The 14,610-nt window shown below is 33.6% G+C and overlaps 2 long non-coding RNA genes across 5 annotated transcripts in view; both read right to left on the bottom strand.

Moving 5' to 3' along the window:
- Positions 1–14,610, bottom strand: part of LOC144287930 (uncharacterized) — a 124,229-nt gene that overhangs the window by 67,344 nt on the left and 42,275 nt on the right. The gene's annotated exons all lie outside the window — the stretch shown is intronic.
- Positions 3,727–14,610, bottom strand: part of LOC144287931 (uncharacterized) — a 28,595-nt gene continuing 17,711 nt past the window's right edge. The window contains exons 2-4 of the long non-coding RNA XR_013355762.1: positions 12,223–12,387; positions 5,054–5,113; positions 3,727–3,782 (exon numbers count right to left, since the gene is read on the bottom strand). This is a non-coding gene — a long non-coding RNA (uncharacterized LOC144287931). The remainder of the gene's footprint in view (positions 3,783–5,053; positions 5,114–12,222; positions 12,388–14,610) is intronic.

Here is a 14,610-nt window from a genome sequence, read left to right as displayed (position 1 = left end):
AATACATAGCAGTTAGATGAAAAATGTCTTGTTGATTCTTTTTACTGTAAAATTCAGAGAAACTTGTGCTTGATGTGTAATTGAATCCTATTAAACTAAACAAGAATTTTGTTTGATTCTTAAAGCCAAGAAAATGAAGTTTTAAATAAACGCCTAACAAAATAGAAAGATGTCACCGTCTTTTTTGGTCTCTTTTGTTTCTTTCATCATATTTTGGTTACATAAGAATATAAATAACTGATTTAGCATCAACTTCACTTGAGACAAACTTTTCCATATTATGAAAATAAAACTAAAACAGACCAAAAGACCCCCAAATCCTTGTAATATTTATTAATCATTTAAAATTTTAAAATTCAGAGTTTAGGTCTAAATGGAAAAGGAACATTTGTCTGATTTTTGATCATGTAACCAATACACTTATTCCTATGACATGCTTTTTAATGGAAATTAGCAATTATTATGGATTAAATGACTAGATTTGTTTTTTTGGGAAAAAATACAGTTACAATAATTTTCACTAATTTAGATTAGGAAGAAATGTATTGCCAAATGTATTTTTTTTTCCTGCTTATTTTTTGTCATTTGTTTTAGTTTGTTTTTCCATTTTAGCTGCTGTGGTCACAAAAAATTCCACTTCTGTAATATTGTCATTCACTGATCACTCATACATTTTACATGAAAAAAAAAAACCCCACATAACCTCATGTAGGATATATATTCCTTCTTTTACATTCTCCTTAGTTTTTCTATTAAATTTATATGGAAAAAAATTTGATCAGGTACTATTTCTTTATCATAGTGGACTTTCTAGCCCATCAATTAAAAACAGCTCTTTTTTTTAATATGTTTAAAATCATTCTTTTTGTCTCAAACAAAGATCTTTTTGCATAAAAAGATCTCTTAATTGTATGTCTGTCATAGAAATGAAAAGTCTGGTGGTTGCAATGAGGCATTGACAATTTCCTTAGCAACAGCCTGAGTCAGCACCTGCAATAGACACTAGATTGGTTTTACTACATGTAATAGTAGTCAAGCGTGAGTGTGTTCATTCACTATGAGATCTTGCTAATTTTTGTAGTAGTTGTTGTTGAATTTGGAAAAAGTTATCCCAAACTAGTACTCGGCAGAAGGATGGAAGGTAATCTGGACTGAGGATTAAGTGACACAGTCATTGTCCCCTCGGACACTGCTTTGGTAACATCACTGCTGCTTTCAAGATTATACTAAGTGCGTCTATAGCAGCAAACACTTCCTGCACACAGAGTTCAGTCACTTACACTGTACATTAAAAAAAAAAAACCCCAAGATATACCAAATATCCACTCATTCTTGATGTTTCTGCTGCCTTAATACAGAACTATGATATACAGAATATTGTGAAAAAGTAAAAAAAGGCTTATGAGAGGATATACTGTTTGAGCCATAAGGAAAAACAGGTATGAGTCAGATAAAGTCAGATAGATGTTGTGAGGAAATAGCCTTAACAAAGACTTATAGATTAAAAAGATGGCATAGAAATTGTCATAGGAGTTGATTAGGGTTCAAGACCATGAGCAGGGAGGTGAGACTGACAATGTGGGCACTTGTCAGAAGGCAAAACTTGAAGGACAGTCTCTGTCAGCTTAAGGAGGTGAAATTTGATACGAGATAAGGAATAATTGCAGAATTTTACCTGGAATGTGTTGGGATCATATTTGTTTTTGAGGTAGCTAATTCAGTAATTATGAAGAAAATCTATGATAAGAACCATAATGCAGGCAACAAAGAAAATTGAGACTTTTTAGTTATGCAATTAAGAAAAGTAAGTATTCTGATATAGGACATGGAAAGAGCTATATATGTGCTATGAATTTTGAAAATTTTTGAGTTTGATTGAACACTGTGAATATAATAGTGGGAAGAGTTTAACATAAATGTCAGTTTTCTCTTGAGTAACTGGATTGATGGAGGCATCTCCAATCAAGATGTAGAGTAGGGACAAGTTAAGAATAAAATGTGAAAATTAAGTTAATAAATGTCGATTATAAGATGCACATGGAAAATTCAGATATAGATATCTAGAAGCCAATCAAATCCATGGTTTGTGGTTCAGGAAATAGTAATGGCCTTGAGTACTGAATTGAGAAATCAGTAGAGTGTAGGCGGTGGTTGAAACAAAATGAGAATGGGTGAGATCACCTGAGAAAATATATTGCTAAGAACAGTGAGCTAAAAATAAAATTCTGAGTAATAACATTATTTAATGGGTCATGAGAGAAAAAAGAATCTCATCAAGATAAAATGAGGGATTAACCAAAGACATCTGAGGAGAACGAAGATAGTGTGGCAAAAAAAAAAAAAAGCCAGAGGAGTAGAGATTTATTAAGTGAGCAAGAAAAAAATCCTGACAAATAGCATGTGATTTACAATATTAGGATATTGCCGTCAAACATATTAAATTGATGAAAACTCAATTTAGTTGGCAGATGAGTTCCTGGGAAGTAAAGAAGGGAAAGAGCATGTGTGTACTACTCTTTCAAGAAATTTGGATAAAAGGAAACAGAAGTAGATTGGATCTATAACTTAATGCAACGTCCAAGCAGAGAAACTAATCAATAATGGATGAATGAAGAGTGAGACAGAATGGGAAAAAGGATGGGCATCTCTGGATGTTGCAAGTCCCACAGGGAGCCACATATTCAGAATCATTTCATGAGATTTCTGAAAACAAAACCAAAGGCATATGTTCTATTCAGCATATTTAAACTTTCATATCATTTGCTTATTTATGATGTCATATATCCATATAGCAGTTTTTATAGGCAAACTCGTCTATTGTATATTCAGAGTTACAGTTTTGACCAATAAATCTTTTTTTTTATTTTATTTATTCATGATAGGCACACAGTGAGAGAGAGAGAGAGAGAGAGAGAGAGGCAGAGACACAGGCAGAGGGAGAAGCAGGCTTCATGCACCGGGAGCCCGACGTGGGACTCGATCCTGGGTCTCTGGGATCGCGCCCTGGGCCAAAGGCAGGCGCTAAACTGCTGTGCCACCCAGGGATCCCTTGACCAATAAATCTAATCTTAATCAGAAATATAATGAAATAGAAAATTTATATTTAATTTTATTTTTTTTCTAAGCAATTTGAAATGTGGAAAGAAAAGAGGAGAGCCATAAAAACATATTGACAGAAAATGGAACTTAGCTTCCTTTATGGAATTCAAAAGTTGGTGAGATATTTTGCATCAAAAAATAGTAAACTATTACATGAGTTAATATAAATATTTAATAGACTGGCTGATATATTCTATTCAAGTTCGACTAGCAGCTTCACATCCCTTCAGTCTTTCCACTCCTGGCTGCCCTAACACCTGTTCTACTCAATTCTGAAATAAAATGTACATCAGATTTTCTTAGTGGATTGTAAACATGTTCAAAGGCAGTCCAGGGTGAGGATGTGTGCCTGGTGCAAATTGCTTTTTAATATTTCTAGATATATAAACCTCCCCTTAGCCATCCTCCTCACACAACTTCATATTAACCTAATGATCTGTCTATAACAAATTGTCGAACTACATTTTGCTGCCAAACTGTTTTACAGTTAAGCTGTTGCTTTGTGCTTGCCCCTTTTTGTTCAGCCAAATAATTTGCTACTCAGATCCATGGCATAGTAAAAAGTGATACACAGGGATTTGGAATGGATATTATCATGTACACAGCAAGACAAATACCACCAATTTATTTCCAATGTATTCCACTATGCATATTTTGTATTTAGGAGTAGGATTACAGCTTTACTGAGGAAACAAAATATAAAGAGACTTATTTTATTATTGTTTAACATTCATAAATAATATTCATAAGTATATCATGATAATTCACAATATTAAATATTGAATAGTATCTCCCTGTTCAAGAAATGTTTTGTAACTCTTAATTCCACCGTTAGATGAATACCTTATAATTATGTAATAATAATATTCATCATCTATGTACCTCAGATTTAATTTTCAACTTTGATTCAAATGACATTTGACCTCCAAAAGAATATAGTATTCCTCCCCTAGGAAGAAATACTATAAGCCACAAACACAACACTACAGCTGCATAATACAATAAAGGTAATGAAAGTTACCTGAATAATTTTCCAGCAGCCTTTGTTTTATGAGTTTCTGATTCTTAAGATCACCCACCATTCAATTATTGTATATTTCCTTCACAATTATGTTAACTTTCTCTAGCTTTTGACCAACTAAGAGTTCATATTAAATTATGCTTAACTATTCTTACTTATGTGTAATTTCTTTTAACCCATATTTAGATAAAGGCACAGTTTTCAACTTATTAAGGCTTTTAAAAAATATATTATCCTGAAATTTTCCCACTAATTATGACAAGATTGAATTGGCTGGTTACAATTCATGATTTGGGTGATTTCTGAAAAGACTTGTATCAGAAAATATAGTATCAATTTTCAGGGGGCTGGTTTCACTTATTTATTTTTTAGGTTGATAAATTTTTAATGAGGGGTTAATTTGTTCTTGGCTCTGTGTTAAAACACATTTGCTATTCTCAAGGACCTAATTCATTAAAATGTTCTTGCCCAAGGCTGAAACTAAAAACAATTGCTTTAAAAATAAATGCTCAAAATGAAATGCTCATATGGACATTTATTTATATAAATTATATACATGATACATAGGTAGAATATTTAATGATAGATAAGTCTTAATGAGAATAGAATTTTAGGTATAACAGATTTCTCATTTTCTTATCAATTAGCTCATCAGTTGCATTTTCTTAGTCTTATAAATTAAAATTCTGCCACTGTCTACAAGCAGAAAGTGTTTTCAAGAGCTCTTTGTTTTATAAGACCAGACTAATATTGCAATGAATTTCCCCCTCATCAGTTGATTTTTTCTGATTAACAAGTTCATTATTAATTTGCTAATCAGAAAATTCTACATTTTTTCACTTCTTTCCATTTTACTCTCTGCAACACTAACACTGTCCATAAACCTTCACTCAACAAACTTTCTACTCTTCACATCTATAACCCTCAACTAACCTTTATTTGATTTCTTTTCTTTCTGTTCTTATTCATCCCCTCACCAATTGGTCGGTTAGTCTGTCAATAATGAGAAATAATTAGAAATAAACTTTAGCCTCAAGGAATTCAAAGAAACATAATGCGATATTCCAAACCTCCTTCTTTCTATTAATTTAACAAAGATGTTCAGCCATTTCCACACCTCAAATTCTTTTTTTTTTTTAAGATTTTATTTATTTATTATTGAGAGACAGAGGGGGGAGAGAGAGAGAGAGAGAGAGAGAGAGAGGCAGAGACACAAGCAGAGGAAGGAGCAGGCTCCCTGCATGGAGCCTGACATAGGACTTGATCCCCGGTCTCCAGGATCACACCCTGGGCTGAAGGCAGACACTAAACCACTGAGCCACCCGGGCTGCCCCAGACCTCAAATTCTTAAAGACTCTCAAATATTTGTCTGTGGTTTCAAATTCCACCTGAAGTTCTAATTGCACCCAACTCTTGACTCTTGACAAAAACACTGAGAGCTTGAGAAATGAGTCAAGTGCTAACTTGCTGAAGCTTTAGTCAAGTCCCATAACATTTTAGTCCTCTTTTTCTCCACCAAATAAAAATGAAATTAAACTAGATTACCATTGAAACCCTTTATAAACCTAATATTATATAATGCCACAAGTGGCTTCTGCTTGAGTGTCCCAAACATGCCATCTCTTTCGCCATAAATTAGTCTCCCCTCATAAAGTCTCTGTCAGCTACGACTGCCATGATCTTCATTACTTCATATCTTCAGATAACTTCATATACAAGTTATCTCTTTTTTTGTCCTTTCCTAATCATGAAATCTAATTAGTTGCCCAAATGAAAGAATCAGGGATTTTATTACCTCTATCATTTTGGGCAAAATTCAAGATATCATTCAAGATATAAGACAAAAAATATATTTATTGAGTGATATATATGGGAACTTCCTGATTAGAGTTGTATTTATCATGTTACAGTGTTCATGAAATGCAAATTGGCATATAGTTTCAATCATCTTAGAAAAAAATAAACTTTTGGTGTTCAAGTTTTCTAGGGTTCTTTTCAAGCATATGACCCTATAGCTTAGTATATATAAAGTGAGTTTGGAGCACCTGGGTGGCTCATTTGATTAGGCATCCAACTCTTGATTTTGGTTCAGGTCAGGATCTCAGGGTATTGGGATTGAACTCCACATGGGACTCTGCACTCATCAGGGAGCCTACTCAAGGATTCTCTTTCTCTCTCTCTCTGTACTGCCTCCCACTCTCCCACTCTCTCAAATAAATAAAATCTTTAAAAAAGCTTCAAAGCTCTATATTATTAAAAAATAACAAACTAAACTAAACTAAAATGAAATAAAATTAGTTTAAGTCTGGAAAGAAAAGTGTGACATAAAATGAGGATAAAAAACAATGTAGAAGCAAATACTGAAGGACTTTATGTATCATATTATGGGATTTGATTTTTATTTTAAAGGCAAGGTGTTCCCATTGAACTAATTTGTATTGGATTGTGATATGATCATCTTCATTTTAAAAGATAAAATTTTACATCAAGTTACAAAATGAATTGGAGAAAAATGATTGTAAGTAGAAAGACCACTTATGAAGTTTTTGCTGAAACTCAGATATAAGATGATAAAGGCCTATCCAGGGTCTTGTTAGGAGAAATAAGCAAAAAGATATTATTGGAGAAATTTAAAGATCTATAATTAACAGGGCATTTTTATACCAAATTTTATGCGGGAAATAAGACAGGCAGGAGTCAAGGAAGACAACAATGTTATGGTGTAAGCCATATTGTAGTGGATGATTATGCTTCTCACCAAAGTAGGGGATTGATGAAGGGGAGACATCATTGAGGAAATAACTTGCTTGTAGATTTTGAGCTGGGTATGGGATGTGTAAGTAGAGGACTAGAATATGTAGCTGCATGTTTGTTCTCTGTGTCTGCTCAAGAGTTACAAAAGGGTAAATGGGAAGCCAAGTGGTCTGAATTGAGGTTCCCACTTCTACTTCAATAAGAAAAGCTCCATTTTTATATGTTAGATTTCCATGAAGTGTTTCCTATGTACAAATATTTCCAAAGCTTTAATAAAGTCAAATGAGATGACAAGTTGACAAGTTGTGACTTTCCTGCAAACACACATTTTCTGACTTGTGGTCCAGTAATCTCAAACTTATTCATATATATTTATAATTTTTAGAGAACTACACCTGAGTACTATAATGTGACAATAGATATATATCACTGGCAGAAAATCTGTGTGAGATATTGAGAAACTATTTCTATAAAAAGTCAGATAGGTACCCAGGGCAATTTACACATTCAATGCAATCCCTATCAAAATACCATGGACTTTTTTTCAGAGAGTTGGAACAAATAATCTTAAGATTTGTGTGGAATCAGAAAAGCCCCCAAATAGCCATCACAATGCCGGATTTTAAGTTGTACTACAAAGCTGTGATCATCAAGACAGTGTGGTACTGGCACAAAAACAGACACATAGATCAATGGAACAGAATAGAGAATCCAGAAATGCACCCTCAACTCTATGGTTAACTAATATTCGACAAAGCAGGAAAGAACATCCACTGGAAAAAGGACAGTCTCTTCAATAAATGGTGCTGGGAAAATTGGACAGCCACGTGCAGAAGAATGAAACTAGACCATTCTCTTACACCAGACACAAAGATAAACTCACAATGGATGCAAGATCTAAATGTGAGACAAGAATCCATCAAAATCCTAGAGGAGAACACAGGCAACACCCTTTTTGAACTTGGCCACAGCAACTTCTTGCAAGATACATCTATGAAGGCGAGGGAAACAAAAGCAAAAATTATTGGGACTTAATCAAGATAAAAAGTCAACAAAAACTAAAAGACAACCTACAGAATGGGAGAAGATATTTTCAAATGACATATCAGATGAAGGGCTAGTATCCAAGATCTATAAATAACTTATTAAACTCAACAGCAAAGAAACAAACAATCCAATCATGAAATGGGCAAAACATGAACAGAAATTTCACAGAGGAAGACATAGACATGGCCAACAAACACATGAAAAATGCTCTGCATTACTTGCCATCAGGGCAATACAAATTAAACCCACAATGAGATACTACTTCACACCAGTGAGAATGGTGAAAATAAACAAGACAGGAACAACACATGTTGGAGAGGATGTGGAGAAAGGGGAACTTTCTTGCGCTGTTGGTGGGAATGTGAACTGGTGCAGCCACTCTGGAAAACTGTGTGGAGGGTCCTCAAAGAGTTAAAAATAGAGCTGCCCTATGACCCAGCAATTGCACTGCTGAGAATTTACCCCAAAGATACAGATGCATTGAAAAACTGAGACACCTGCACCCCGATGTTTATAGCAGCAATGTCCACAATAGCCAAACTGTGGAAGGAACCTTGGGGTCCATCAAAAGATGAATGGATAAAGAAGATGAGGTCTATGTATACAATGGAATATTACTCGGCCATTAGAAACCATGAATACCCACTATTTGCTTCAAGGTGGATAGAACTGGAAAGTATTATGCTGAGTGAAGTAAGTCAATTGGAGGACAAACATTATATGGTTTCACGCATTCAGGGAATATAAAAAATAGTGAGAGGGATTAAAAGGGAAAGGAGAGAAAATGAGTGGGAAATATTAGAGAGGGTGGAAAAACAATAGAGACTCCTAACTCTGGGAAACGAACAAGGGGTAGTGGAAGGGGAGGTTGGAGGTGGTTTGGGGTGACTGGATGACGGGCACTGACGAGGACACTTGATGGGATGAGTACTGGGTATTATACTATATGCTGGGAAATCGAACTCCAATAAAAAAATATACCAAAAAAAGTCAGATAGGATAGGTACAAACTTCTAGTTATAAAATAAATGCCATGAAGATGCAATGTACATTATGACAGCTATAGTTAATAATACTGTGTTGCATATTTGAAAGCTGCTAAGAGAGTAAATCTTAAAAGTTCTAATCACAAGAAAAATAATTTTGTAACTATGTGTGGTAAAGAATGTTAACTTGCTGCGATGATTACATCATAATATATACAAATTTCAAATCATTGCTCTCCACCTGAAACTGGTATGATGTTATAAGTCGATTATACCTCAATAAAAAGTCAAGTAATAGATATTTTAGCTTTTTTCAAGCCAGATAGTGTCTTCACAACTACTCAAATTTGCTGTTTGTAGAGCTAAAGCATCCATAAAGAGTACACAAGCAAATGGGTGTGGCTGTGTTCAAAAAAATTTATTTTACAAGAAATTTTTTTTACCAGCAAGATTTGGCCCACAAGCTACAGTCTGCTGATCTCTGTACTATGTAATTCATTGGTCATGGACTCAGGCTGTAAGACTCATTTAAGAGTAGTTGAATGTGATAAGAAATAGAAAAGAGATTTCTGTTCTAATCTATAGAGTACTAGACTGTAAAGTCATTTTAATATGACAAAAAAGAGGTCTGCTCTTTCAAAGCAGACAGCATTGTAGTTAGGAAAAAAGGGGGAGAATATTGTATTTGCCACCAAAAATATGTGACCGTTATACATCCCAATCCTAGAAAATAGACTACCAGGTTCCATGAGAGGTATTAAAACCTTGGTTCACAATTCTTTAGATGGATAAAGACAAAATAATTGTCTATAAGCAACCAGTTTGAGAAAAAGAAAATAAAGTATCCTTAATAGACAACTCAGAATCACATTTAATTCTTACATATGAGTGGGATGAGAGAAATCATCTGTACTTGTACATTTCAGAAGAAATTTATCTTGAATTCATGAAAATTAAAAAAAAAATTGACACTAGAATGAGGGTGCTGTGTGTTCTTTGCCATTGTGTTGAAAGATTTAAGTATATTTAGCCACGTAGTTCTTTTAAAATTCAGCACTGGGTACTTAGCATTCTCTTCTACTACAACAGAGCTGTTATACAATGAAAAGAAATATGAGGAGGCTGAGGTATCTCTACTACACACTTTTTAATGTTTTTTCTTGCCAGAGAAGTGATTCTTTGGCCCTTCACTATTTGGCTTGCTTGCTCTTTTCTGTTTCCTTTTCAGGGCAATGAATAATGTGTCAAAGTGTGAGGTGCATATGAATTGAACCCAGAAAGGAGAGTTATTATTAACACTCAATTGTTAACATTTTGCATTGTATTTATTGGATTGGAAGGGGAAGGGGATATTTAGAATTTGGCATATATATATATATATATATATAACTTAATATTCTAACATTCTAGAATTGTTTCAGGAATAAAAATGTGCCTTTTCTTAAAAAAACAGCCTTCTAAATTTTCCCATTAAAAATAAGACAAAATGTCCTTAATACCAAAGATAAACTTAAAATGAAAATTGTGTATATGTAATCACTTAATTTAGGGAAATATATATCTTTGGAAGTGTGAAAAAATAATTCTGCCTTAACTAATAATGCTGTTTTGAAGATTAAAAAGGTAGTAACTTCAGATTTTCTTTTTCTTTTTTAGCAAGGTAAGACAAAAATCACCACAGAAAAAGGAAAATGCTAAAATGTCCTCATTTATCACTTGTGAGGGTAAGGTGTATCCTACTGTTATTAAATGTTTAATGTAGCTGTTGGCAGGTGTGTATAATGAGCTATGTTTCAAGTCTGGGACACTGTTAATATAACTATTTCTCATTCACCTGCTGCAAAGTGTGGATATTGTCCCTACTCTTTTGAAAATTCATTACAGTATTATTTCCTTATAGTTTAAATGGTTTGTGGCATACAATTGTTTTGGGATCTGTTCAATTTTATTTGCTTTAAATAAAATGGACATTTTTCTTTGTTGAGGAATATAAAACAGCCGCTAGTTTTACTGAATTTAAGACGACTTTGGTTATTAAAGGTCAAGTGCATTGAAGGGTACTTCTTATTTGATAAAACTTTACAGGACCTATTTAAGTCTAAAATTCCTCCAATGAGGGATCCCTGGGTGGCGCAGCGGTTTGGTGCCTGCCTTTGGCCCAGGGCGTGATCCTGGAGACCCGGATTCGAATCCCACATCGGGCTCCCAGTGCATGGAGCCTGCTTCTCCCTCTGCCTGTGTCTCTGCCTCTCTCTCTCTCTCTCTGTGACTATCATAAATAATAAATAAAAATTTTTTTTAAAAAGGGTAAAAAAAAATAAAAAAAAATAAAAAAAATAAAATTCCTCCAATGAAGTTATATGTTGTGTTGTGTCTTATTAAATTCATTTATTTTGGCGGCTCAGTGGTTAAGCATCTGTCTTCAGTCCAGGGCATGATCCTGGAGTCCCAGGATCAATACCCACATCAGGCTTCTGCATGGAGCCCGCTTCTCCCTCTGCCTGTGCCTCTGCCTCTCTCTGTGTCTCTCCTGAATAAATAAACAAAATATTTAAAAATTAAAAAATTCATTTATTTTAGTTTGACCATCTTTAGAACATCTTGATTTAATTCCTTCAAATGAATGCTATTCCATCAATTCAACTTGTACTCAGCTGAAATTAATAAATATATAATAGGAATTATAATTGGGAAATATTAATATGTCAACTTTTAAAGTAGTAAAATATTTTATAGTTATATACTTCACATTAAAGATTCCCAAACTGTAACATGTGTAAGTATAAACTATATAGGTTATTTTTTTTTTAAATCCAAGGTATCAAATCCAAAAGGTTTTTTATTCATGAGACTCAACAAAACATGCATTCCTATAAAGAAGTCCAAGTGATTCTGATGCAAAGTGTAAGCCAACTGAACAGAGAAGCACACCTAAATAAATAGTTATAAGGAACCCATTCTGAATATTAAAGACACAACTATAAAACCTCTGCAGAAAAACAGGGAGCAAGGTATTTGCACAAAATCTGTGCTGAACATAAAGGTAGTTTTGAAGAAAACACAAATATCTCCTTTCTCAGAAATATATTTCAATTTTGATGGTATTATAACACTGATGTTATTAATTTCTATAACACTTATTACTAGAAAAAAATAAAAAATAGTGATCTGTTCTTTTAAAGAAATAAAAGAAAAAATGGATATTTGAAGTGAACATCCTAAATTAGATTTTAACATAAAGTCTATATATTTACTCTTTATTTAAAATATGTACTGTATAGTATATCTATATATTCCACACTATATAATAATCACCTGTAGTACTCATTATAAGTGCAGTCTTGATCCCACATTCAAGGATTCTGATCTGGCAAGTATGGTCAGACAAAAGACTTGCATTTTGTAATCCTCCCTATAACATGGCCCTGATCCAACTGATTTGTCCACCACATTCTGAGAACACCGATCAGGGTAAAAAGACTGCAAATGAAAAAAATTATTCATAAAATACAATTGGTCTGAACTTTACCAGAATAACAAGAGGACTGTGTCTAAATCAAGAAGTAATTCAGGGATCCCTGGGTGGCGCAGCGGGTGCCTGCCTTTGGCCCGGGGCACGATCCTGGAGACCCGGGATTGAATCCCACGTCGGGCTCCCTGCATGGAGCCTGCTTCTCCCTCTGCCTGTGTCTCTGCCTCTCTCTCTCTCTGTGTGACTATCATGAATAAATAAATAAAATCTTAAAAAAAAAAAAGAAGTAATTCAGTTGTTTCCACTTTAAGACACTCAAAGTTGCCTAGCTTAACCTATTAGGAAGAATTTCCTACCTACTTCTCAGATATAGTTAAAGAGTCCTCAATAATTATTATAATATTTCTTGAAATAAGAGTATAAAATTAAAATTCATATTGCTTTTGCTTAAAAGCCCTACTCAAGGCCTAGGGGAAATGTGAATGAAATGCAAACAAAAGTAAGTCAAGCCTAGTTAGAAAGAAAGAACACACCATATATGGTCTAAGTTAATGCCCTTTTAGTTTCAAGTAATATAAAGTCAATCAATATATTTGAGCAAAAAAGAGTTTTACTATAAGCCAACAAAGTGTCTTACAGACCCAAGGGACAAACAGCCAGACCTCATCAGAAAATCAGGAGTTATGTTCTGAATTTCTCATTCTTTCCCTCTAGAACCACATAGTCTCACATACTCATATCAATTTTCATATTTACTTCTTACTTTTCTTCAAAATAAGCTTTCCCTGACCACCCACAAGAGTGAGTTTAAAAATAACCATTTGTAGCTCCTATCTTGTCAATTCTCTTCTTCCTTAGTTTTTATACTCTTAAGAATGATTTTTATCACAAATGTAATTTTTAAGACATATTTTAGGTCATATTTTGACAATATTTAAGTCAAATGTTTCCACAATCCTTCAGCCAAGACATTCAACATTTATTTATTTAAGAGACAGTATTTAGAATCAACAATGTTCTTGACATTTGTCATAAATTTGTAAGAAAAAAATACATAACAATTTGCAGTCTAAAAAAATTGCAGTCTAAAAGATAAAATAGAGTAGGAAGAGAAGCAAACAACTCAATTACATATAAGTTACACAGTAGGAGACTCTCAGAGAGTGTTCCTAAGTCTTTTTACAGAATGAAATGAGACATCACAAAGGCCATGTTTGAAAAGACATTTGAAGGATAAGTATAGGCTTTTTAGATGGACAAAGCAAAAGAATATCTGAGGCAGAGGGGAGAGAAGATATAAAGTCAAGTGGATATGAAACATCACAGTTTGTGAAGGGAAAGATAAATCTTATACTATGAAAGAGGCATGAGATGTAAATAAGAGAATAGCAAGGATTTTGGTGAGATAAGAAGCCAAAAATTATAGATCAGAATCTATGCAATAGATCAGTAAATCATGAGAATCATACATATCAATCAACATCTTTCATTTTCACACCTAGTATTCATATTATCCTTTTCTGATGTACTACAATTTTCTTCAGGATACCTCACCTCTATAAGCTTAGTCAAAGATTTGGTGAATATTCTTGGTATCCAGGCTCAGATATGTGAATCAATGTCGGTCAATTAGAACAAATACTTGCCAAACCACAATGACTGGTTAAGAGATGATATCATTACATACAAATTATAGAGATTTTTTTTTCTCTTGTGACTGCTGTGAAAGATATTGGCAATCCACTCAACCACCTGTATTGTTACATATATGAAATGCTTAATTCCTAGGAAATGACAGTGATTTTCATAAAAGAAGATTTTAGCCCTCCTTCCAAATTTCTACAAATAATTTTGTAAATGAAACATCTGGCACACAGTTAGAAATAACCATGCATATAAGGCGACAACAAAATATGAGTGAAAAGCGGAGGTAATAAAAAGAAAGAGCTATATAAAAGAAGACCCACAATGAAACAAATTAAGCAAACAATCACAAATTTCAAATTATATATCCAATGATCAAAGAAGTTAAAAAAAATGAGAATTTTGGTAGAGAACTGGAGATCATGGCAAAAAAAAAAAAAAAATACATGGAAACTATAGAATCCAAAAAATAAAATAAGTAGAAAAGTTCTGCTTCCAAACAAAATGATGTCATACAGAATACATTTTTCCTGGAAAAACCAAAGAGAAAAAAGAGAGGAGAAGAGAAAGGGAGGGAAGAGAAGAGG

This window comes from Canis aureus, chromosome 17, assembly GCF_053574225.1.
Source record: "Canis aureus isolate CA01 chromosome 17, VMU_Caureus_v.1.0, whole genome shotgun sequence".
Classification (NCBI taxonomy): domain Eukaryota; kingdom Metazoa; phylum Chordata; class Mammalia; order Carnivora; family Canidae; genus Canis; species Canis aureus.
Note: the sequence above shows the minus strand (reverse complement) of the source record. Positions and strands in the feature narration are given on the sequence as shown.